This window comes from Bactrocera dorsalis, chromosome 5, assembly GCF_023373825.1.
Source record: "Bactrocera dorsalis isolate Fly_Bdor chromosome 5, ASM2337382v1, whole genome shotgun sequence".
In the NCBI taxonomy this organism is placed as follows: Eukaryota; Metazoa; Arthropoda; class Insecta; order Diptera; family Tephritidae; genus Bactrocera; species Bactrocera dorsalis.
The window spans coordinates 19,829,580-19,853,910 of NC_064307.1; the positions used below are offsets into that span (position 1 = coordinate 19,829,580).

The 24,331-nt window shown below is 35.2% G+C and overlaps 1 long non-coding RNA gene across 2 annotated transcripts in view; it reads left to right on the top strand.

The window, feature by feature from the left end:
- LOC125778597 (uncharacterized) overlaps positions 1 to 17,894 on the top strand; it is an 81,554-nt gene extending 63,660 nt beyond the window's left edge. For both annotated transcript variants that reach the window (XR_007422796.1, XR_007422795.1), the window contains one exon: positions 17,856 to 17,894. This is a non-coding gene — a long non-coding RNA (uncharacterized LOC125778597). The remainder of the gene's footprint in view (positions 1 to 17,855) is intronic.
- Positions 17,895 to 24,331: the final 6,437 nt, after the last annotated feature.

The window sequence follows — 24,331 nt, forward strand, 5'->3', positions numbered from 1 at the left end:
GACTAATTTTTTTTTGGAGAAAACTGAAATTTAAGCAATTTTATACGATTGTTTACAAATTAATTTTAGTAATCATAGGCAAAAATCAAATAAATACAATTAAAAACTAATTCTAAATCCTTTAGGATATATTTACGCATTATCCGTTCACACGGATAAAATCCGGATAATTTGGATAATCGTTTTTAAATTAAGTTTTCGGATAATATTAATTTATCCGAATATCGGAAAATAACAAAATTATTTTTTTTTATTTAACAAAATTAAAAAAACTATAACAGGAAATAAAAACCAACTTAAGCTCAACGCCGACATATTTACGCGTTATCCGTTAACACGGATAAAATCCGGATAATTTGGATGATCGTTTTAGTACTATATAACCATATCAGAAGTATTTAAATGAAGTTTTTTAATAATATTAATTTGTCTGGAAATCGGAAAATAAAAAAAATAAGTTTTACTGGTAAACAAAATTTAAAAAATTAAAAAAAATGTCAGAAAATAATAAAACTTATTTTGTGGATAAATGTGTATATAAACAACGCCATGAATTCATTAAATAAATTATACGGCTAACCGAATATTAACAATTATCGGAAATTATGAAGTTTTCAGCAAAAATTACCATATTTTTGTCTCCAAAAGAATTATGTAAAAGTATGGTTCTATTCACTTGTCGATGAGGGTATCTCCCTCTCCAAGCTAACAGCATTCTGTGTTATTAATCTGCATTACCGTTAAGTCTTTACACATGTTTTTAATACAATGCGATATACATACATATATATGCATTTGTACAAGTATGTATGTATATGTATATTGTTTTTTTCTGAAAGTTATTAGACGTTTTTGAAAGACATAAATCTTGTCCCAGCTTTTAAGTTGAACAGCAAGCGTTAATGGTTATATAAATGCGCCAAATTACTGTTACTAACGGCACTTTGTTGAGAATTAATTAGCTTGCAAGTTTTATATTGTTCTTTGTTCTGATAATTTGTATAACAAATAAGGCAATAAATAAAACTGAGTTGTTCATAAAATAAATAATATAAACAATTATTTGAATAATTTATAAACTTCCTTAGTAAAATATTATGTAATATAAATTTTTGGATAAATAAAATATTGAGTATATTTATCTTGATAATAAAATTAGCTTAAAAAATAAAAAAAAATCAACGAAATTAAAAAGAAAAAAATTCAACAAAATCGTTAAGAGATTTTAATAAAAAATACTTTGAAAGAAAAGTTAGCGCAGTATTAACAATGAGTATTGATATTATAAAAAGAATTAGTAGAAATTCGAAAATTGTCTTTGTAACTCCTAAGTGTCGAATAAAATAAAGGTAAACAATTAGAGATCTGGCAACGCCCTCCCAAAAAATTTCAATAAAAAGAATTAACAAATTTTCGAAATTCTCTTTAAGCGCCTCAAGTGTCGAATTTAATGAAGAAAAATTTTGCCGGTCTGGCAACACTCCTCTAAAAAATTTTCGGTAATAAGTATTCTTAAATTTTTAATTCGATACTAATTTGAAACACGTTAAAAATATAAAATCCATAATCTGTGTTGCAACTTGTTTATATTTTTTATAAAATAGGTGGCAACTCGCTTCGAAATTTATTTTTAACATCAACTTTTTCAGATTTTCTAATGCAAACATCTCTGATGTGTTGTTTTTGCGAATTAAGAAAAAATTTACCAGTCTGGCAACACTCTAAAAAAATTTCTGTAAAAAATTTTTCAAGTTTTTTAGTTTGAGACTAATTTAAAACCCGTAAAAAAATATAAAATCGCTAAAAAGTGTTGCCACTTGTTCACTTTTTTTATAAAGTGGCTGGCAATTCACTTTGAAATTTATTTTTAAATATCAACTTTTACAGTATTCCTTATGCAAATACCTCTGATGTAGTGTTTTTTGCCTTGAAAATTATTTTTAGGAATAAATTTAAATACAAATCAATAATTTTACTTAGCACCAGAATTACAGATCTGCCAAGCCTTATAAGAAAATTCCAACAGTAATTTTTTTGGATTTTTTAAATTGCAAATAACTTGAAAAACTTCTAAGAAGTGTTGCCACCTGTTCCCTAAATTTTTATAAAATGGTGGCAACTCGCCTCGAAATTATTTCCAGCAGTCAGATTTTCTAGACTACATTTATTTACCTTTAGTGTGGTTAAAATCTTTAAATAGTGTTGCCATCTATTCTTAATATTTTTATAAAATTTCGAATATTCTTGAAAAATTATAATGTTTAGAAAAAATACAAAAAAAAATATTAAAAATTATTTTTCAAATTGTTTAACATATATTTATACTAAGTATATATTGTAAGCAACTTGACTTCAAAGGCCGCAAGTATTGTTTTAGTATCTCATTTCAGCGTTAGACTACCGTTTACGGTAAACACCAGTAGCGTCAATAGAAATCTCCACTTCAATTCATCAGACACACACACACATACATACATCTAAACACAAACATACTCATATTTGCATATGTCAAAGTGGTCATGCCACGACTTAGCCCCGACTGCTAACGTCATTACTCATTTAAACGCTTAGCTGCACACGAGTATATACTTACATACACATGTATGTATGTATATGTTTATGCATATACCTGTATGTGTGTTTGCAAATATGGACATCGCTCTAAGCCGTCCGTCACGTACCGTTTTACGCAGCAAACAGTAGCCAGTGCAAATATTTGAGCAAAACATTCAGGGTACTCCATGTAAAATGCGATATGTTTGGTCAACATGACCAACACGCACACGCACATACACTCACATATCCAAAAGTAGACAAACGAAAACAAATTTCTGAAGGACCGAAGGTGCTGGCCGGAAGAAACGACGTGTAAAACCTTCGATAGCAAAGCAAATTATGAAATGAAGTTTCAGTAATTTTAGCTGCCGCTTGACCACGCCATTGTCACCTAAACACATACACACGCATGTGGCGGTCTATATGTATGTGTGTGTTGGCTTCACAAGCTGCTTACGGTATTGTTGACGCGATTTTCAAATGTCAAATATTTTTCTTTCGTTGGTGAAATTGTCTATTAAATATTTATTCAATAAGTGCATGGCCGAGCTGGCCTGGGTCCAAGGTACGCGCTCATAGAACAGGCTACAAGACGGCCACGGTGCGTTGTTGCTGCTGTCACTGGTGTTACGCCAAAACTATAAAACTATTGTGCGCCCTAAAGAAAATATACTGTCATGTGCCTCTGTACGTCTTAGCCGGTACCGTTACATGCTTTAGCTGTATTGACGCGCTTCTATTTGTGCAGTTGAGTGCTTGGCTTCGGCATATTGACTTTCCTTACAAGTTTGTCCAACATATGGCCGTCAGCCATTTGTGTACTTTGGCCACAGCACGCTTGGCATACATACATACATACATACATTTGTATGTAAGTGTGTATTACGGTAATGCTATTGGTTTATGATATAAAAGTGCTTATAAATAATATATGGGGTTTGTGTGTATGGAATTAGACAGATTTTTGTATAAATATAGAGTCAAACTTTACAAAAAGAAGTATGAGGGGCCTTGAAAAACAAGTACGAGCCGTTTCAGACATACTAAGTTTTCGGTAGAACTGCAAAGCAACTACACAAGACTCAGTATTTCCATTATCAACATTGGATAGGTTTCCAACTCATAATTATGCTTTAACTACAGATTAGGTGAGAGTAGTGCCCCTGAGTATCTAGACTTTTTGAAAACTATATTATTATTGTTCTTAGACGATAAGTGTGCTTTGAGGAGAGCTTCTCTTCAGAATCACCAAATCATATTTCCCAGAGCATCCGTAATTATTATATATCTATTTTATATATCAATCTTTATCTCTATCGCTATATCCATCTCTATCTCTACCTCTGCCGCCATCTCTATATCTGTATCTATGATCTCCTATCTTACGTTTTGTGTATTATGGACTACTTGGAATATATTTAGTATCCTGTTTAGGGTTTAAAAACTATGTAATATCTTAATCATCAGGCTTTCTAGTATTTCTGCCTGGTTTTCTTCAGAACAATAGGCCGTCACGCTGGATTTTCGCCAAAGAATAACACTAAAATGCGGAGTTTAGTTTAAAAATATTGGTACACCACTAGAGACAGGCTTAAGGTGAAAAGAATATCTTCGGGTTATAGAACGACCAATATTAGCATACATCTTCCCATCTTTTCCCTTGGCAATTACTATAACCTCACGACAGTGAAACAAACCACAACATCCAGCTCGTCAGGCATGATATCCAATACTCAAACCATACAAGTATCTCAGCTACAGAGGGTTGGAGGGTTATTCGGTTGCCAGATAAATACAAAAAAATTAAATTCAGCTTAAAAAAAGTTTAGGGATAATTTTTTTTTATTTATAAAATATTATTAATTTTAAATATAAATATTATAAAAATAGATTATTATTTTTTTTTGGTTGCCACTTAATTTTAATTAAAAATTGTTGGAGAAAATTTTAAAAATTTGGAAAAAGCAATATTTTATTCGTACAAAACATGGAAACTTTTAGAAGATTTTTTTTTTATATACATAGCTACATACATAGCATAGTTGCCACTATAATTAAATTTGTACAAAATTTTGAAAAATTATAATTTTAAGAGAACATGTAATAAGAGGGAGGATGGAGTCATGTGTAGAAGTTCACGCAAGTGAGGAAAGTTCTCTGATCGCCATTCACTTGGGAGTGGTGAGAAACGATTTGCCTATGACTCAAGCAGCTCACGACTTCCGGTCTTTGACCAAGTATCCTCTGGGTAGCCTAAGAACATCCGTTTGAAGGCGAGCTAACGTGAGAAGGCGAAACATCCCCTGCATAGGGTTGTGCGCTGGGTTTGGGACCCGCCACGTAAAAAACCACCCCCCCCCCCCCAATGAAAAGGAACAACAAGCCTCGGATGAGTGACCCCCCTTTTGATGACGACCATGGCAAACGAAAGAAGGACTACGAATTGAGGGCATGCACCTGGAATGTCCGGTCCCTTAATTGGGAAGGTGCCGCTGCCCAGCTGGTTGATGTCCTCGTGAAAATAAAGGCTGACATCACCGCCGTCCAAGAAATGCGATGGACGGGACAAGGACAGAGACAAGTAGGTCCTTGTGACATTTACTACAGTGGCCATATAAAGGAGCGCAAGTTTGGTGTTGGATTCGTGGTGGGAGAGAGACTCCGTCGCCGAGTACTATCATTCACTGCGGTGAATGAACGTCTAGCCACAATCCGCATCAAAGCGAAGTTCTTCAACATATCGCTGATTTGCGCCCACGCCCCGACGGAAGAGAAGGACGATGTAACCAAAGATGTCTTCTATGAGTACGTGCCCCCGCCACGATGTCAAAATCGTGATTGGCGATTTTAACGCCTGGGTGGGCAAGGAAGGTATCTTTGGCACTACGGTCGGTAAATTCAGCCTCCACGACGAAACATCCCCAAATGGGTTGAGGCTGATCGACTTCGCCGGGGCCCGAAATATGGTTATCTGTAGTACTAGATTCCAGCATAAGAAGATACATCAAGCTACCTGGCTGTCTCCGGATCGAAAAACCACCAACCAGATCGATCATGTTGTGATAGACGGAAGACACGTCTCCAGTGTTTTAGATGTGCGTGCGCTCCGAGGTCCTAACATCGACTCGGACCACTATATTGTTGCAGCCAAAATTCGCACCCGCCTCTGTGCAGCAAAAAACGCACGCCAACAAACACAAGGAAGGTTCGACGTCGAGAAGCTGCAATCACAACAGACAGCCGAACGTTTTTCTACTCGGCTTGCACTCCTGCTCTCTGAGAGCACTCATCAACAATTCGGTATAAGGGAACTGTGGGACGGCATTTCAAACTCCTTACGTACAGCTGCAACCGGAACCATTGGTTTTCGGAAAGTGCTAAAGAACAGTTGGTTCGACGAGGAGTGCCGTGTCGCAGCGGAGAGAAAACAGGCTGCCTACCTAGCAACGTTACGATCGACCACAACACGTGCGGGATGGGATAGATACCGAGAGTTGAAGAGGGAAGCGAGACGCATTTGCAGACAGAAGAAGAAAGAGGCCGAAATGCGTGAGTACAAACAGCTTGATAAGCTGGCCGACAGGGGTAATGCTCGAAAATTCTACGAAAATATGCGGCGGCTTACAGAAGGTTTCAAGACCGGAGCATACTCTTGTAGAACCCCCAAAGGTGATCTAGTTACCGATGCCCAGAGCATACTTAAATTATGGAGGGAACACTTCTCCAGCCTGCTGAATGGCAGTGAAAGCACAACACCGGGAGAAGGCGAACCCGATTCCCCAATCGATGACGATGAGACGTTCCATTACCCGACCATGAAGAAGTTCGAATAGCAATCACCCGCCTGAAGAACAACAAAGCGGCAGGGGCCGATGGATTGCCGGCCGAGCTATTCAAACACGGCGGCGAAGAACTGATAAGGAGCATGCATCAGCTTCTTTGTAAAATATGGTCGGACGAAAGCATGCCCAACGACTGGAATTTAAGTGTGCTATGCCAAATCCATAAAAAACGAGACCCCACGATCTGCGCCAACTACCGTGGGATTAGCCTCCTCAACATCGCATATAAGGTTCTATCGAGCGTACTGTGTGAAAGATTAAAGCCCACCGTCAACGAACTGATTGGACCTTATCAGTGTGGCTTTAGACCTGGCAAATCAACAACCGACCAGATATTCACCATGCGCCAAATCTTGGAAAAGACCCGTGAAAGGAGAATCGACACACACCACCTCTTCGTCGATTTCAAAGCTGCTTTCGACAGCACGAAAAGGAGCTGCCTTTATGCCGCGATGTCTGAATTTGGTATCCCCGCAAAACTTATACGGCTGTGTAAACTGACGTTGAGCGGCACCAAAAGCTCCGTCAGGATCGGGAAGAACCTCTCCGAGCCGTTCGATACCAAACGAGGTTTCAGACAAGGCGACTCCCTATCGTGCGACTTTTTCAATCTGCTGCTGGAGAAAATAGTTCGAGCTGCAGAACTTAATCGAGCAGGTACAATCTTCTATAAGAGTGTACAGCTGCTGGCGTATGCCGATGATATTGATATCATCGGCCTCAACACCCGCGCCGTTAGTTCTGCTTTCTCCAGGCTGGACAAGGAAGCAAAACGAATGGGTCTGGCAGTGAACGAGGGCAAGACGAAATATCTCCTGTCATCAAACAAACAGTCGTCGCACTCGCGACTTGGCACTCACGTCACTGTTGACAGTCATAACTTTGAAGTTGTAGATAATTTCGTCTATCTTGGAACCAGCGTAAACACCACCAACAATGTCAGCCTAGAAATCCAACGCAGGATAACTCTTGCCAACAGGTGCTACTTCGGACTGAGTAGGCAATTGAGAAGCAAAGTCCTCTCTCGACAGACAAAAACCAAACTCTATAAGTCTCTCATAATTCCCGTCCTGCTATATGGTGCAGAGGCTTGGACGATGTCAACAGCGGATGAGTCGACGTTGCGAGTTTTCGAGAGAAAAATTCTGCGAAAGATTTATGGTCCTTTGCGCGTTGGCCACGGCGAATATCGCATTCGATGGAACGATGAGCTGTATGAGATATACGACGACATTGACATAGTTCAGCGAATTAAAAGACAGCGGCTACGCTGGCTAGGTCATGTTGTCCGGATGGATGAAAACACTCCAGCTCTGAAAGTATTCGACGCAGTACCCGCCGGGGGAAGCAGAGGAAGAGGAAGACCTCCACTCCGTTAGAAGGACCAAGTGGAGAAGGACCTGGCTTCGCTTGGAATATCCAATTGGCGCCACGTAGCGAAAAGAAGAAACGACTGGCGCGCGGTTGTTAACTCGGCTATAATCGCGTAAGCGGTGTCTACGCCAATTAAGAAGAAGAAGATAAGTAATAAGAGTAAATATAATTGATGAATTTAATATGCAGAGTAATTTCAGAAATTATTCAGGCGGGTTGCCACATTTATTTTTTTAACAAAATTTTAATTACTCAAAAATTTAACAAAATTATTAATATGAATGCCTAATATTATTTAAGAAAGTTTATAGAAATATATTGTTTTATGAAGTTGCCACTTATTTTTTAATAACATGTTTTTTTAGAATACAAAATAATTTGTTATGATAATCTTAAAAACTATAAAAAATATGTATATATGTATATATTGCTGAATGAAGTTGCCAACTAGATTGAGAAGTAAAGATACACGTATAAAAAGTGTTTTTATAAATTATTAGCGGTGTTGCCACACTTATTTTTGCACAAAACTTTTTGATACACAAAAATAGAGCAGAAATTAGGAGCGTACAAAATATTATTTAACTATAGTTGAAAATTTTTTTGGAGTTGCCACTTTTCTGTAATTTTTTTCATATTTTTTTTGTAAAAAATAGAGGCAATATAAATAATTTGTTAATTAGTTTTCAAAAAATTCAAATATTTTGGAAAGTTTGAGCTATACGCAGAAAAAGAGTTGCCGCCTTTATTTAACTTTCAAAAATTTTAACTAAAAAATTTGTTATAGGTAATTGATTAAAAAATGGTATAGAGGCATGCAAATTTACAGGCATGTAATTATGATCAATTTACGTTGCCACCTGTATTTATGTTGAAAACTAAAAAAATTTGAAATTACTCAAAATTACGTAGCTCATTTTCGTTCCCTTATATCTTACTTTTAGTTTATCCAATTGTATTTTTTTTTTTAATTTGAAACCAGTACAGCCGCCGGTTCCGACTACATACACTGCTCTACATATACAGAGTATATAAAAATATACCGCAGAAACCTTTCACTTTCAAATCGCACGCTATTATTATTTTATACCTGCTTATAAGTATGTATGTGCTTTTATAAGTATCACAAAGTCTCTATATAAGTGTGCTAATCTTGTGATTTCGACAAATTCGCACTGCACTGCAGTGACAGGCATTCTTTTCACATTCTTAATCCGTTTCAATGACATTGCGAATAAATAATTCATAACGGGCATTTTGGGTAGCGCAACGACGACGAAACACTGTGTTGAAGGTGTAGCGGCGGTGAAGTGTAGATAGTGAACAACAGCAAGTAAATTGGCAACAAAATCTATAACGATTGCAAGCCAAATTGGAAAAGCAAGCCAACTGAGAATAACAAAGCCAAACTCGCCACTTTAGGAATTACCGAAAACATTACGGGAAACGAAACGAAATGTCTCGATAAGTGAATAGTGAATGGCACAATGGAACGAGCTATCAAAATAGATATGTATATACAGATGTGTGTGTGTGTGTGTGTGTCGGCAAACAATGAAATTCATATAAATTATCACTTGGGCTATGAAAAAGCTATAAAATTTGCAATCATGACAGAGACTGAGGGCGTCATCCAAGCCAACCAAAAACTGGGTGCAATCACAATTGCAGAGCAGTATCGCCAAACTCATGCGAGTTTATAGACATGTGTATGTGTGTATAGTAGTCTAATCATGACTGTGAATATCAATTGATTGTTGCACGATATAATAAATGATCGAACGCGCTTTGATTTCGATTAGCGCAGGCGGGTTTCCACACACGAAGGCACAGCTATTGATATGCAAATGAGTAATATGGCGGTGATTGCATTTTTATACCGGCTATGAAGTAGAAAAATACAATAAAAAAATATAAAAAAAAATAAACAAATAGAGAAACATTAATGAGATATGCGAAGAGTGTAAGCAGTGTTATCTAACGAGTGTCGTTTGGCAGTCGTCAGGGCTTCCGGTAGAACTTGTCGTAATTTATCAGCGTTAAAAGCTAAATAAATAAATGAAAAATAAGTAGAAAAATAAAAAAACAAAAGAATAAAAAAATAGTAATAGAAAAAAAGTAAAATAAGGTAAAAAAATAAAAAATAATAATAAAAAAACAATAAAAAATAAAAATAGTAAAATTGAAGTAAATAAAAATATGCACAAAAACGCATTCGCAGCAAGTGATAATTAAAAAATACATATGAACATACACATATATATATATTTATACAAATATAAATAATTAGTATTAACAGGTTTATTAAGCGCCTTGTCAACATATGACGGGTGTTTGTCAAATCGCACGATGAATGTTGACGTCGCTAGAACTTGGAAAAAAATCAATCTATCTGATGGCATTTAAGTTGTCACTTTAAAGCGCAGCTTTATTAGCATTTTTATGTTGGCGTTACGCACACACAATACACACACACTCATACATACATAGGTGCGCGCTGACTGTGAAACCTGTATGATTAGCAAAATGTTGCACAGTTGTGATTTGAAAATTTACATGCGTTTTAAATGCCACGCATGCTACAGCTAATTATATATACGTATGTATTTAGCAAGTATGTGAATAAAGCACAAAATGAATTGCCATAAAACATGCAAGTAGTTTACAAACTGCGCGTTATGTAACCAGTACTGCACCCTTATGTGGTAGTTAGAAGTTGTGGCAGAAAAAATATTGTGCACATAATTTAATTCACAGCAGGGTGTTTATACATGTTTGGAAGGTTTTTGCATTAAAAAAGTTTAAATATATCAAAACAGGTGGCAACGCCATACAATCTTTATAAAACTTTAATATTAGTAGAGTATAGTTGAGAGAATACAAATATTTATGAATTTAACATATTATAAAAAAGAAACATCGGAACAGGTGGCAACATCAAAAAATACACATATAAAAAGTGGCGACCTCAACTTTTTTTTAATACAGGAATGCCCATTATCTTTCAATTATTTTTTTAATGTTTTTAATATTGATTAAAATTTTGAGCAATGTGGCAACTCTGTGGCAAAATAATATTGACTGAAATTATTTGAATGTCTTTTAATTAGCTTTTTTTAAACAATTTTCATTGAAATTCTGTGACCACTTCAGAAAGATCCCATTTTTGCTACAAAGCAGCTCCCAACCTAAAATATTTAAACAATGTGGCAACTCTTTATTAAACTTTGGTTACTAAAAATCACTGAATTAATAATCCACACTTAATTAAAAAAGTTTAGTATTTAATTACTCTCCTTTTCCACTGAAATTTAGGTGGCAACTCCAGAAAATGAATAATTTTGCTAAAAAGTAGCTCTCAAAAAAGTTATTTGTATAAATAACTCCATGCGTATATAATTTTTTTTTGTTTTTATTTTTGCATAATTTTATAAAAAAATGTTAACTATGTGGCAACGCTTTATAAAACTTTGGTTAATAAGAATCTCTGAATTAACAATCTACACTTCATTTAAAAACTTCAACACATAATAAGTTTTTTTCTCTGAAATTTAATTGGCAACTCCAGAAAAATAATGATTTTGCTACATATAAATATACAAATTATGTGTGAATCGACAACATAGGCTTTTAATTTTTTGTAATTTCGTATGAGTTCTGCATATAAATATGAACAAGGTGGCAACCCTGTGTCAAATTTTAGTTATTAAATTAATCTAAATTGGCTTATATGTATTTCTTTTTAGACTTCCAGCTTTCCATGTGATTATTTAAATAACCATTGTTTAAATTAAGGTGGCAACTCCATAGAAATAACATTTTTGCCAAAGAATTGATACAAATAATACTATATTTTTAAGTATTCACCTTAGACTTTTACATTTTTTTTAATTTTGTAAAGTCATCTGGCAACTCGGTAGCAAATTTTAGTATTTCAAATATTAGATAGTTTATCACCCGCAGTGTATTTAAATAATTTTTTTTATTAGTATATTTTTATAAAATATTTTAGTGGCAACTCTACTCATCAAAATTTTCAAAAGAACGGTTTTACAAAAAATATTATTTTCATTTTTATGAAGTTATGTATTTCGAATTTTTTTTCTAATAATTTTTATTTTATAAATAGCTTAAAATAATCAGTGGCAACTCTATAAAGTTTTAATTTCTGCGTGAAAGATTGTTCATTTAATCTTCCAAAGACACTGATACTACAACAGGTTAATCTATTTTTTACAATGCGTACTGAATTTTAATAAAAATTATGATGTGGCAACCCTTTCAACTTTTATTTAATTTCCAATTTTTTCTTTAACCTATAATAATAAAAAAGACTCACTGAACAAGCACATCTCCTATAAAATTTAACAAAATTTGCCCTCTTTCTCACCGAACAGAGCCTTACTGCTTCAAAATGAACCAGTAGCGTGTTGCCACTGTGACATACGACTTTACCATGGTGTAGACGAAGCGCCTATACATTATATATACATACATATTGAAATGTATATACATATGTCAGCATAAATATCGACTTGTCAAAATGATGAATGTACCATGGTTAATCAATTGCAATTAGATGTTAAATTAATAGCAAATTAAAACGTCGTAATTAACTGTGAAACGCGCGTTTAGAATCGTAAACACCAAACATGTTTGGAAACAGCATTTTTTCAGTTTTCAAACGTATTACAACAAAACACAGAAATTAAATACTTGTGACAAGAAAATTTTCCATTACGTTGGAAAAATGTTGACGGGCCAGAAAATCTAAAAAATAACATGCAATAATTTTTTTTGCATGTTTCATGGAGTTATTTAAATATGGTGGAGTTGAGAAGAGTTATGAAATTGATTGATATGTGACAAAAGGATTGATTGATTTTTTAACAAAATCTTTTAGTTTATCAGCAGATTGTTCCTTCTGTAGGTTAGATTACTTAAGGTCATAGCGCTGATTTTTGCATCAAAGGTATTGCGGAAGCTTGGACAGCGGTGAATGTTGCAACTTTGTGATCTCTAAAATTCTTGGATATGGGTGACCAGACCAGACCAAATGGATCGACGAAGCGCTTTCAGTCTATCACAAATTTGTTAAGGCGGTTAATATCAGTCCAAGTAACTTCGCTGGGTTTGCCGAAAATGTATCTACGGAGATCAGTCTAGAAAAACTGAATAGTTGAGAAGAAAGTATCTAGATGATTCCGTCTCGCTTTCTTCCGTACAGCTTTCTCAATTTGTATCTGAAAACACATCTATGGGTTTCTCGCAAAGTATTCCTTCAGAACGCCTCCAATGAAGCCGAAATAAACCGTGCTAAAGAGAGGTCAAACACTCTTTGCATTGTCAGAGAGCTCAAGGCCAGCGCCATCTCTAATAATATTTTGTAATTATCATTCTTAGGAATGCTGATCTTTATATACATATATTCATGTGGTTTCTGAAAACTGGGTTTATAATCTACTTATAACACTTAGCAACCCCTTTTATTAGTCATTTTTAGTTCAGAAATAGGAAATCTTAACTGATGATGGTCTAGTAAACTCCTTTAGATCTTTGATGTTAAAGCAATTTCGTACAGCGCACAGCACAATTTCAGAAGTTTCGAAGAATTTGCGTAACACATGGGAAGTACTGAAGCAGATTACATGTTCTAGTGTTTTCAGCCTATCAGTATTCGGTGTATTATACAAAGATATTTGATACATGATCTGACAAAATATACTTATAGTCACTATTTAAATCAATACAGAATTTACCAGAGAAATAATCCCAAGTTAAAGTCGGACTAAATCACTGAAGAAGTCAACAAGCCTTTCGATGTTTAACTTAGTCGTTTCAATGACAGTCAAGTCTATATAACCGGTTACTTAACCGGTCAATTTATCTTAAGGGAAACTTAGAAAACTTTACAATTTACATCCCAGACGAGGCTTATAATAAGTGAATGGAGAATTTTAGGAATCTATTTTGAAAACGATGGTAAAAATTTGTAAAAAAAAAAACGTGAAAAAATTTCTGTTTTTTGTCAACTTAGAAAAAGGAAGACTCTTGTACTAAAGTTGAGTCACTTTACATGCAAATTACTCAACTACTTAAAAGCTGATTGCTGGATTGATTTACTCCGAAATTTTCCAATATCTGTGCAAGTAAATTCATTGAATCGATCTGCAGATACCAAGCCAATGCTTTCTGACATATGCTGCAACTCCAGGTGACGACACGTGTGGCTATAAAGACATGCATACCATACGTTTTATCTCCGCTGTCTCCACCTTCACTCTATATGCAAATAACTAAATGCACTTTAAGGCATTTGCATAAATATTTCATTTAAATGCAACCCAAGGCGACGGCAGCGCAGATCATACCTCCGCGTCGGCACGCCGCGCACTAGCGCGCCCGTACGCCAAGCGGCGCTGTGTGGGCTCCCTCATTTGTGCGCCGCCTACTAGCAGCAGCTCAGCAACTTGCAGCGCCTCCGAAAGAAGGTGCAGATCAAGACAGCAAATTTGATAAATTCCGCGAGCTGAAACTCTTTTAACGCGCGCTGTGCATATACTTATTGATAACATATGTGTATGCCCGCGGCGCGCAGGCGCGTCTGAAAATTTTCATATCATAAAGAATTTATGGCATTACAAATGTTATTTAGTGTAAATATCAAAAAGGTAGCAAGGTAAAAATTGCCAACAGCCTCTGTATTCCAGTCCGCAATGAAACGCTCACTAATCATGCGACGCGCAACAAAAACAACAATAGCGGCAACGGCACTAAAAGCTGCAAAGAAATTTGTTGCGTTCACATTTTGTGCGACCTGCGGCCTGCACTTACGTGTAGCGATGCGCCAAGCACATATTTGTGTGGTTGTGTGTCTGCCGCTCAACCTTTCGTTGACGTCTTCGTGGTCAGTGCGTGCATGCGTGCGGGTTAACGGCTTATCGGATGTTGCATATCAGCGACGCTTCTTTATAGCCCATATAAAATTTATTACACACATACAAACATACGCGTGCGCACGTTCTCCTGCATTTTCGTGCTCTTCGCGCATGTTTGTGCGTCTGCGCGTACGTGCGCGCAGTGGCCCGCATTCCGCCGCCGGCATTCGCTATGGCACGCCAGCCACATGCAACAGCAATTTTACGCAGATTCGCAGTGGCGCGACGAGCGAGCGCGTTGGTCGCAGACATGCGCGTGCGCATTTAATTTCGCCGAAAATCCAAATTGTCGTTAAGCATTCGACGCGCACAACAACACATATGCACCCATACAAATATACATACGTGCGCGCGTATCCTCATCTCGTTGAGCGGCAGCTGTTGCTGTGCCATCAGACATTGTTGCATGCCGCACATCAACGTGCAAATTAAATGCAAACTTAAATTTTTTCGCCTTGCGGTCGCCTGCTGCTGTTCGGCTGTCCTTGCTGTTCTTTTGTCGATATCGTTGTTGTTGTTTTGCGTTCGCTTTTTACGGGCGCTTATGTGCTGGCCAACGAAATTTGCAAATGTTTAGTGCTCGATCGAGAACCCATAATCAAGTGTGCTGTCCAAACAGGAATTCGGCTGCGAATTATATGCCCATATATACATTTGTATGTGTAAGTATGTGTAGATGTGTGTGTGCGCACGTACCAGTGGCAAATGGCTGCCGCGCAGATAAAATTGCAGCCTTGCGGTGAATGCGCTCTCCACTACTCCTCCATTTACCGCTTGCCACTCGTCTGCCTGTCACTTGCCGCTTGCTATGCTTCTACTTGCCGCCTGCCGATTGCCACTTACCACTTACCACTTGCCATATGCGGCACGTACCACGTCTGCGACGCGCTAAGGAGTCGAATTATTAAGAAATAAACGCATGCAAATGAAGGCGTTGAAATATTGCACGCGCTCGAGAAAAAAAGCTTTCCACAAACAAACCGAAATTAAACAACACAAAGTGAATATAAGTGGCGATAGCGCGCCGCGCGTACGGCGTAAGGTGCCGCAAATATTGTAATTAATGGCCGAAAACAGCTCGCCAGATCGAAAGATCACGAAGTTAGGTGTTTTTTGTAGTCAAACGTTCGTTTAAAGGGTGCTAAATGAGTGATTTCTCACGCGCTTTTTGCAGCTGAAATTTTTAATCGCTCAAAGGCGTAAATGTACGAAAGTGTTTTTGTAGCCCTGTGTGCATATTAACAGGTAGTGTTGTGGCATGTGTGAACAACTAATGAACATTTACTTAATTTATATGCAATTAGTGGTGTATTTGGTGTTTTTAGAAGCGTGGAGTGATGTGGAGTGTTGGGAAAATAAGCGTGGCATTTAGATAAAATATATAGCTGAAGATCTTTTGATTTGTCCTTGAGTAAAAGTACTTAAATTTGATATATTTTCTTATTTCTTTTTTAGCATTTTAACCCTTTACTGATCGCCTTGCGGTTCATTTTGACCTTGTTGTCTGAAAAGTTCTTTCAAAACTATTTTCAGAAATCAGTTAAAGATTAAAATTAAATGTTTTCCGATCTGTTTTCAAACCTACATACCCAAATTTTTCCGCTAATAAGGCTATCGAAAAAAATTAACCCTAAAAAGCTTACCTTGTGGGTCATTTCGACCATACACTGAAAAATTTGGAAAAAGTTTCCAGAAAGGTACTCAATAGGAAACATGTTAACTCTACTTTCGAAACACTAAAAATCATATTGACTGTGGTTTCGAAAAATCCCTCTGACATTTTTCAAAAATTTTCAAGGGTTAAATTCAACTAATAAGTTTTTCTGACTCTTTTGATTTGTCTTCAAGCTTATTTACTAAAATGTTGCATATTTAATATTTTTCAAAATTTTTTAACCCTCTAAAGCGCAGTTTCGGTGTTTTTTTATCATCTTTTAATTCCACTAAAAGTTACTGATAACTGTTACTGATACAGTATGCCAAATATGGGTGTCCAAGCACTCATCGCTTACTAACTCCTTCTAAAATACTACATCAGAAATTTATTTTGAGCAATTTCTTCGAGAAAGTCAAGCCTCTTACACACTACAACTACAGTCCAATTTAATTTCAACTCTGAGAAACCTTGAATTAGTAATGTTATATGCCCAACAATAATACCAACTAATAAACTATATAATTGCATATAAATTCCTCAACTGACACAAATATTCAAATATACATACAGTCACAACTATATAGTTGTTGCCCTTAAAATCGCTTGGTGCAAAATGCGCATTCACTCGCCGCAACCCAAATAAGCGAAATGAGTGAACCGGCTATGCGTCCGGGCGCCGGCTAACAATAATGATGACACTTGTGAAGTGCCAATTAATTATCATAGCACATATGTTTATTTACTTAATTTACTTAATGATGCCAGCGGCGGCTTAACCCCCATCAGGCGTCTTCAATTCACACTCAAACAAGAACAGCCGTCAGTTGTCCGCTATTAGTCCGTCACAGGCACAATGACCCAGGCGAGAATCGCTGTATAGTTTTTAACTACTAAATAAATAATGAAGTTTAAGTATTTCAGTAGTGCTAGGAAAGTAATTATTACTGGCATGGTTATACGTTATCGATAAATCGATAAGTGGTGAAATAAAATTGAAAAGCTTTAGAGCATATAATTAAATATTTATCGTTAAAATGTAGAAAAGATCGATAAAGTTAGTTGGATTATTTATACGAGTATTGTGTGCGGAAATAATTTTGTAATACAAGTAAGTACACTGAAAATAATTAGTTATAAATGTTGATGCACTTACCAAAGCTGGATTAAGCCTGAAAAGGGAATAAAAAAAACGTTAATATCAACGAAAGACAAATTTTTAAAATTGACTAGTAAAATAGATATATTAATCGAAAAAGTTCGATAATTTAATCGATTTATCGATAAAATTTATCAAAACAGCATAAAAGTAAATTAAATTAGTCCATAAGTTTCATACATTAATCAAAAATTATCGATCATTTGTTTCGACTTATCGATAAAAAATCTCAAGATAGCTCAAAACAAATTCTTAAATACAAATAAATAAACTAACTTACGAATAAAACAATAAAAATGCATTTACTTAAAATCTCATTTTTTTTATTTCAGAAATTGCCTCCCAGGAAATCCAAAATTTAAATCGAAAGGTAATTAAGATTTTATTATGTTTTTGTATTTTAAATCGAATTAAATTTAATAATCGAGTGATGTAAATGAAAATAAAAATATATAAAATAATTCAAAGACTATTGATTTGAAATAATCGATAAAAGTTATCGAAAAAAATTATTATATACACAAAGGACACTAAATTTTATTTCGAAAATATAAAATTTTAAAAAAAGACAGACTGTAAAATTATTCCTTTCCACTACAAAATTTTTGAAATATTAAACTTTTTTGAAACATTCTTAAAAATTCAAATTATCAAAAAAATATTGTTTACAATTATCGATTAGGAAATATTTTTTCCTTTTAAAAGTGGTGATTAAAATCCCACTTGTTAAAAAAAAATTTACTAAAAAATTATTTAAAATTTCCTACTGTGTTGCTTTCTTCATGCAATTCTACAAATGAAGGTAGATTTTAATTAATACAGATGAGAAATATTCTTCCATATTAAACAAAAAAACTAAAAATTTCCTACTGGGTGGTTATTATACAAATTAGTTTTCACTGTTAAAGTTTAGATATTTAATCATAACTTTAAGAAATTGGAGAAAAAAACTAAAAAAAAGTATGTAAAACTTCCTACTGGGCTAAAGCATATTAGGAAAAATTTAATAAAAATTTTAAAAACAATTCGTTCAAAATTTCCTACTGGGTTGATACGTTCATTTTATTATACGAATTAATGTTTAATGCTGTAAATTAATAATAATGAGAAAAAAAACAATAACAAAAAATTAACTAAAAGTTACCTACAGGGTAGGGTTGTTAAGTTCATTCTGCTTTACAAATAAATGTTTACTAATAAATTTTTGTTAGTATAATTCCAAAAACAAATAGCAAAAAATTTAATAAAAATTTCCTACTGGGTTGATAATTTCGTTCTATCACACAAATTAATTTTTACTAGTGTAAATTAGACAAATAATAATAATAAAAAAAAAAATAATAATAATAATTACAAAAATTTAACTAAAATTTCCTACTGAGTTGCAATGTTCATTATACTATACGAACTAATTTTTGCTAGTATAGTATATATACATATATATAAAAATTTTAAAAATTATTTTTAAAATATTTAAAAAAAATTAAAAAAAAAAAATAATTATCCAAAATTTGTTACTGGGTTGCTATGTTAATTTTACCAAACACATTAATTTTTACTTATATAGATTAGAAATATTTAATATAAATTCCAAAAATTAAAAAAAACTGATTTCACATTTCCTACTGGGTTGTTTCATTCATACTGTGCCACATAACATGCAAATAAATTTGTATTAATATAGAGTAATCTGTTTGACCGCCACACTGGCAGCTTTTAAATGGAGCTGTGCGCTCAATATGCTCGAAAGTATGCCCTCATGTGTGTAAATGAAGCCGCCGCCATGGCGTGAAGGCTGCCAAGTTGAGTCCAAACGCTAAATGAAGTTGCTGGTGATAATAAAATTATGAACAAGAGCAAAAACAATTACTTAACTACTTAAATGCATAATTGGCGACACTATAAGTGTGTGTGTGTGTGTGAATTAAAATGAAAGTATATCTGTATGTGTGTATGCATATGTATGTGTATTTGTGGTCGCCACGTGGCCGCGTTGGCTGCTGCTGACGGCTATGCTAGCGGAGCTTAATATTACTTCTAAATGTCGACAAGCCCCCGAGGGCCAGAGAGCCAGTGTATTATGCATTATTTGTTATGTATCGCTGTTGTTGTTGCTGTTGCTGTAGCTGGGTGAGGTCATCATCATTTTAAATATTTCATATTAATTGCCACTGCAATTAAGTATGAAGCCAGCCACATCTCAGCGCTGTCAGTGTCAGTGGTCGCTTGATGTGCGCTATGGTATCACTAACATGCCGTTGTTGTTGTTGACTTTATTGTTGTTGCCCACAATGTTGATGTTGCTGTTGATGTTGATGTTATTTGTCAATGTTGTATGTTGTTGGTCGGTCGGTCGGTTGCTAGATATTTATGAACACTCATGGTTTATGCTGCTCCCTTAACTGAAAGTATCTGTGTGTGTGTGTGCTACACCCGCAATTATAACGCATACACCGGCATATGCATGTTTGCTCACATACTGCCACATAGTTGCGATATTTATGGCAGCAACATAAATAACTTGCATAATTTATATGCACAAAAATACACAAATATCTACATACATATGTACATATATACTACTGAATAAATATATGAAATTGCATATTTGAGATGCCATCATGCGAATTGGCGCATACATGCCGCGTACAATGTTGCATTGGTGGCATGTTGCACGCTCATTGCGAAAATAAGCTCACGCTGTGCGCGTGCAGAACTTTTTGCAGGCGCGCGTATGTGTGGGTTTCTGTGTGTGTGGGTGTCTGTGTATGTGGGTGGTTGGGCGCACTTCCAAGCTACACCCATACATGCATATGTATGTGCAACTTTTGCGATTGCGGCACTTTGTCACGCTTACATCATCGTTTATCGCTGCAAGTCAAAGTGCATTGGCGCTGACCCAATTTGATATTTGCTTGGCATTCTGCTCTTTTTGCATAACTTTTGAGTGGAATTGTTTCAGCTTTGCAACAAAATTGAGATTATGAAACGCCGATTAAAACGCAAGTGTGTTATTTATTTACAGTTAGTAATAAATGAATGTGTCAGTTGCAAATGAAGTAAAAAAAATCTCACCGAAATATAAGAAAAATGGAAGAGGGCTAACTTCAGTTGCACTGATACTATGATACCCTTCATAGCTGCATTTTCATAGCATAAAAGAGTTAACAGTTATTTTTCTTGATTTTAATCGGTCACTTTATATGACAGCTATATGCTATAGTAGTGCGATCTAATGCGGCAAAGGCAAAGAGATGCTCCTTTGTTTCCCTGGTTCCCAGCTCTAAACATTTCCTGCAGTCTTCTCGCTCTGTTAGTGCCACCCTGCGGACATGAGTCGCCACCAGACAGTGACCAGTTAGTATTGCCATCATGTTCCTACGGTGTCTTCTATCGAGTGCCAATAGGTATTTTGTGTGATTCCAATCTACCGTTTTGCACTTTTTTTGGACTTTTGCATTCAGGCAGGCAGGCATTCCATCGCGTTTTGATTTTTTTTGTCATGCTTCTGTCGAGATCTTCATATAGGCAATGTATGGATTTCCCAATTTTGATCACGTTTTCGGATGTTAGACGTACACCATTCGTGGCAATCTCGTCCACTACTTCATTGCCTTCGAAACCTTTCTGGCCTGGCACCCAGTAGAAATGAAGTTGCTTACTTCTGGCAATACTTTCTACTGCTGGACTACATTCCAAGACACTCCTGGCCGATATGTGATATGAGGTTCAATTTTCATCTAGCTGAGTAACATAGAAATCCATTGCATATATCTACTCAATGTAACTTGATTTTTCTGCAAGAGTTTGCCCTCAGAAAAAAATGTGTTTTAACTAACTGAATCAAGGTTTTATGTTTATATTGTATTAATCATCATTGAAAACCCTTTTCTAATTCAATATTTTCTAACCGAAAAGATATGACTACTTCTTATGTATTCGAGGTGTTTTTCGCATTCTTCAATTTATTCTATAACATGCTTCCTTCATTGAATTCATCGTTCAATGTTAAGAGAGTTCATTGAACAGACTCATAAAAATATTCCATATACCGAACAGCTGACTATGAAGCCAGTTTCAGCTTTGGTACCTGACGTACGCTATTTCCAAAACCCCATTCGGCCATCTGGCTCATGAGGGAGCGCACCTGTACATGCGAAACTCGGAAAACAATGACAGTCACTAATATGTAAATTCACGGTGTACGTATGTATACACTAAGCGTTCTTGTAGTAAGACCACAATATAAATAGTTGGAAATATTTTATTTCTAAACTTTTTAGGAAGAACTTAGAGGAATTCGAAATAAAATAAAAAAAATTAAATTTCGAAATTACACAATAGGTGAAAGATGTTTTATAATTATGTAAAAAGCAGAGATTCTGAATGCTTTCAGATTACAGCACCAAATCTTATTGAGTATTTATGAATGTTAAGAGAACAAACAATGTACTTGAGTATACTGAAGATTCCGCGTTTGTTTCAAATTCACTATTCTGTCATTAGCAGGAAGTTTAAGGCTTAATATTCATTAAGATATTCGAGCACGGCTTGATAAATTGTTTCTGAAAACTCTACCAGCGTGCTAAAGACAACTTTATGGCAGTTTTCAAAAGAATTCTACATTTATCTAATGTAGCCTTACCTCTCTCTTCTTATCGAACATAACCTCACCTTCTCTCCCACTCTTTTATACTAATTTATTGCTTTACTTTAATGAAATCTTACAAAATGATTGCCCAACGAAAACTATTAAAGCGAGTATTCTAAAAGTATAATTTTCAAATAGAGTTGCCACATGTTTTCATATATGAACAGATGCCATACATATGATTGATATTATACGATATATATTTTAAAGGTACGATGCTTCGAATTTTTTCAGTTTACTAAATTTAAGCAAAATTTGAAATGACGTTGCCACCTTTGATAAATTAATTAGGTAAAAATATAGAAACTAATAAATACAGTTTTAGTTTGAATAATGATATTTAAAACACCTAGATTACAAAATAAAGTAATACAAATTTTATGATGTTGCCACCTGTTTTGACACAAACACTTTAAATTTAATCAGAAGTGTTTATTTCAGTGATTAGCTTTCATACGGCTGGAAAGTTTTTATTAGAAAAATTATAAAAAGTTACACATAATAATATTTTTGTGGTGTTGCCACCTGTTTTGAAGAAAATATATTAATTTTAATTAGAAGCGTTTAGTTCGGTTATAATTTTTTTATTAAATTAAATTCGAGCATAACTTGAAATAACGTTGCCACCTTTTATAAATTAATTAGATATAAAAAAATAATAAATACAGTATTAATATGGATAATGATGTTTAAAACACCTAGATTACAAAATCCAATAATAATATTTTTATGGTGTTGCCACCTGTTTTGACAAAAATATTATAAATTTAATAAGAAGCGTTCGGTTATAAGCTTTTACATAGCTGCAAACATTTTTTTTAGGAAAATTATAAAAAGTTACACTAGCGAAGTTGCCACTGTTTTTAAATACGAATTACTGCTATTTGATATTTTATATAATTTCAAAGCTTAGAACTTTTATAATTTATTAAAATAAGTACATATAATTTAAAATGGCGTAGCGAATTTTTCCAAATATTATTTCTTTCAAATATTTTTTTTTTAACAGCAAAATAATCTGATAATCACGAGCGTAACTTTGGTGTCGGATTTTTTCCAAATAATTTTTTTTGCTAGCAAAATATGTTTATGAAATTGTTAAAAATATATTTGTGGATTCATGCAATTGCCCCACAGTCTTTTTTTCGCGCCACACTTACCGCTAATACGCTCATATACTCGTATAGTTAGTATAGGAATTTTTCGAATTTGTCTCATGTGATTAAGACTATGTTAACCCAAAACAATGGCCTCATGTGACTTTATCAATGCTCTTTTCAACACTCGTGCGCTGGTTTCGGCGCTCGTTGGGCGTCGCTTAGCCGCCACAGAAATATTTATGCAGATGCAGCGCTAAACTTAATCCCCAAATGACGCAACGGCATTTTCTACGCATTTATTTACATATTATTGGAAGCGCATACACCAAGGCACACCGATCACAACAACACAATGTCATTTTCATTTAATTTAATTTTTACTCGCCTTATTTTGTTTCACACAACAACTGCAGTCGCTGTTGTTATGCTTGTTGTTGTTTGGCAGCGTAATTTGTGTTGACTGTGCCAAATCGATGCGAACGCACGCAAGCCGCGTCAACAATGGCCGAATAAAATTTAATTCATTGCTCAGTTGGAGCTAAATAAATGTGTGTATTGGGCTCATCTACATGCATAGGCATTCATTTTAGCGGCATTTAGGTATGTCTGTGGGGCAATGTTGGGCCAACCGCTGTGCCACACCGCAAATAACATGCCACGCCAGCAGAAACTTGCAACACAACACAACGCAACAAACAGCACACACAGCAATGTGGAACGCCACATGTCACATGCCGCAATGTTAGTTGTGCCAACTTGCGGCAAAACAACTGGTTCATTTGCATTTATGCTGCGCCATCGTAGATTCATCAAATGCGCGGCGCGTCCACCGCCCTGGGTGCGCGCGCGTTAGTTCTCTGATGTGCGCGCTCCCGCCGCCCTGTGCGCGCGTCAGCTTCTTCGTGTGCGCGCTTGTACGTTTGTGTTGTGCTGGCACTGGCAGCGCTCTTTAATCTTTATTAATTGCAAAAGTCGCACATAATGTGAACTGATTAATGCTAAACATAGTCGAAGGGCCAAGCGCGCACCCGTTTTGTGCTACTGTACTTATTACGCG